Consider the following 3519-nt stretch of genomic DNA (forward strand, 5'->3'; position numbering starts at 1 on the left):
GAGAGAGGGCTGACTCGGTCGGACGGGGAGCCGCGCGAGCCCCCTCTCCGAAGAAAAAAAAACCCCTCCAAAACCTAAGTCGATGGGGGGTACCAGTGGCGGAGAGGAACCGAGGGAACGGCGGAGAGGGCCGCCCCGAGAGAGGGCTGACTCGGTCGGACGGGGGAGCCGGCGGGCTCCCCTCTCCGGAAGAAAAAAAAACCCCTCCAAAACCTAAGTCGATGGGGGGTACCAGTGGCACGGTTCTTTTGAGAGCGCGGTTGTGCTGAGATAGTGACCCCGGCTTAATAGTGGGAGTACCGGGCACGAACGGAGAACAGGTGTGGGTCCCCCGGAGGTCCCTACGGGAGGCTTTTCGGAGGTGATGCCCGAGAGGGCGCAGGTGTGCCGGGCGGGATCGGTCGTGAGCAGGGCCTGATGTCTGTAAGGCTGAGATGAGCTCGGGGTTCGTGAAGGTGCGCTGTCTCGAAGTGGCGCTTAACCCGCCTTGATGGGCTGTGAGATGCGCCTGGATGTTTGGACTTAGGTTTTGAACGCTTAAAAAATACCTCCGGGTGGCGGGGTCGAGGGGAAAGCGCCCGTGAAGTGGGGCTTAACGCGGCCGAGATCGGCTGTGAGATGCGCCTGGATGTTTGGACTTAGGTTTTGAACGCTTAAAAATACCTCCGGGTGGCGGGGTCGAGAGGGAAAGCGCCCGTGAAGTGGGGCTTAACGCGCCGAGATCGCTGTGAGATGCGCCTGGATGTTTGGACTTAGGTTTTGAACGCTTTGAACGCTTAAAAACTACCTCCGGGTGGCGGGGTCGAGTGGGAAAGCGCCCGTGAAGTGGGGCTTAACGCGCCGAGATCGCTGTGAGATGCGCCTGGATGTTTGGACTTAGGTTTTGAACGCTTAAAAATACCTCCGGGTGGCGGGGTCGAGGGGAAAGCGCCCGTGAAGTGGGGCTTAACGCGCCGAGATCGCTGTGAGATGCGCCTGGATGTTTGGACTTAGGTTTTGAACGCTTAAAAATACCCGTCCGGGGTCGGGGGAAAGCGGGGGGCTCGCGTGGGAAAGCGCCCGGTGAAGTGGGGCTTAACGCGCCGAGATCGCCTGAGATGCGCCTGGATGTTTGGACTTAGGTTTTGAACGCTTAAAAAATACTCCAGGGTGGCGGGGTCGAGGGGAAAGCGCCCGTGAAGTGGGGCTTAACGCGCCGAGATCGCTGTGAAATATGCGCCTGGATGTCTGGACTTAGGTTTTGAACGCTTAAAAATTTCTCCAGGGAGGCCGGGTCGAGTGGGAAAGCGCCCGAGAAGTCGGGGACTTAACGCGCCGAGATCGCTGCGCCGCCTGGATGTTTGGACTTAGGTTTTGAACGAAAAAAATTCTCCAGGGAGGCCGGGTCGAGGGGAAAGGTCCGAGAAGTCGCACTTAACCCGCTGAGATCGCTGAAATATGCGCCTGGATGTTTGGACTTAGGTTTTGAACGCTTAAAAATACCTCCAGGGTGGAGGGGGTCGAGGGGAAAGCGCCCGAGAAGTCGCACTTTAACCCGCCGAGATCGCTGAAATATGCGCCTGGATGTCTGGACTTAGGTTTTGAAAGCAAAAAATTCTCCAGGGAGGCCGGGTCGAGTGGGAAAGCGCCCCGAGAAGTCGACTTAACCCGCTGAGATCGGCTGAAATATGCGCCTGGATGTTTGGACTTAGGTTTTGAACGAAAAAATCCTCCAGGGAGGCCGGGTCGAGTGGGAAAGCGCCCGAGAAGTCGCACTTAACCCGCTGAGATCGGCTGAAATATGCGCCTGGATGTTTGGACTTAGGTTTTGAACGAAAAAATTTCTCCAGGGAGGCCGGGTCGAGGGGGAAAGCGCCCGAGAAGTCGCGACTTAACCCGCCGAGATCGCTGAAATATGCGCCTGGATGTTTGGACTTAGGTTTTGAACGAAAAAATTTCTCCAGGGAGGCCGGGTCGAGTGGGAAAGCGCCCGAGAAGTCGCACTTAACCCGCCGAGATCGCCTGAAATATGCGCCTGGATGTTTGGACTTAGGTTTTGAACGAAAAAATTTCTCCAGGGAGGCCGGGTCGAGTGGGAAAGCGCCCGAGAAGTCGACTTAACCCGCCGAGATCGCTGAAATATGCCTGAAATATGCCTGGATGGGGAGGCCGGGTCGAGTGGGAAAGCGCCCGAGAGTTGGACTTAGGTTTTGAACGAAAAAACGAAAAAATTTCTCCAGGGAGGCCGGGTCGAGTGGGAAAGCGTCCCGAGAAGTCGCACTTAACCCGCTGAGATCGGCTGAAATATGCGCCTGATGATTTTCGCTTCAAAATTGCACTAAGTCCAACTTCGGGAAAGGTCCGACTTCCATACCCTCCGAGGCTCCGAGTCAGGCCGACCGAGAGGCCTCTTCCCGGGCACGATTCAAATTTCACCGCGACCCCGGAGGTGGCCGTTTACCCAGGAGCAACTTTTACATCAACTTTAATTTTTTTTTTTTTTTTTTTTTTTTTTTTTTTCTAAAAACTCTGAAATTCGTGCCCTGCGCGTCGCTGCTTTAACGGGCGAGTCTGTGAGCGCAGGCCTTTGTAGAAAACATTCATCCAGGGCCTTTAATAAATAAAATCATACCCAAATCTGTGTTATTGTGACGGGTTAGTCTGTGAGCGCAGGCCTTATGGAAAACATTCATCGAGGGCCTTTATTAAATAAAATCATGCCCAATAAAGAGTTAATGGGTCGGGTTAGTCTGTGAGCGCAGGCCTTATAGAAAACATTTTTCCAGGGCCTTTATTAAATAAAATCACGCCCAATAAAGAGTTACTGTGTCGGGTTAGTCTGTGAGGGCAGGCCTTAAAGAAAACTGTCATCCAGGGCCTTTATTAAATAAAATCATGCCCATAAGAGTGTTATTGTAACGGGGTTAGTCTGTGAGCGCAGGCCTTAAAGAAAACATTTATCCAGGGCCTTTATTAAATAAAATCATGCCCACAAAGCGCTACTGTGTCGGGTTAGTCTGTGAGCGCAGGCCTTATAGAAAACATTTTTTCCAGGGCCTTTATTAAATAAAATCATGCCCACAAAGCGCTACTGTGTCGGGTTAGTCTGTGAGCGCAGGCCTTATAGAAAACATTTTTCCAGGGCCTTTATTAAGTAAAATCATGCCCCAACAAAGAGTTACTGTGTCGGGTTAGTCTGTGAGCGCAGGCCTTAAAGAAAACTGTCATCCAGGGCCTTTATTAAATAAAATCATGCCCATAAGAGTGTTATTGTAACGGGGTTAGTCAGTGAGCGCAGTGCTTATAGAAAACATTTTTCCAGGGCCTTTATTAAATAAAATCACGCCCAATAAAGCGCACTGTGTCGGGTTAGTCTGTGAGCGCAGGCCTTATAGAAAACATTTTTCCAGGGCCTTTATTAAATAAAATCACGCCCAATAAAGAGTTACTGTGTCGGGTTAGTCTGTGAGGGTAGGCCTTAAAGAAAACTGTCATCCAGGGCCTTAATTAAATAAAATCATGCCCATAAGAGTGTTATTG

Source organism: Puntigrus tetrazona, unplaced genomic scaffold (assembly GCF_018831695.1).
Source record: "Puntigrus tetrazona isolate hp1 unplaced genomic scaffold, ASM1883169v1 S000000003, whole genome shotgun sequence".
Taxonomy (NCBI): Eukaryota; Metazoa; Chordata; class Actinopteri; order Cypriniformes; family Cyprinidae; genus Puntigrus; species Puntigrus tetrazona.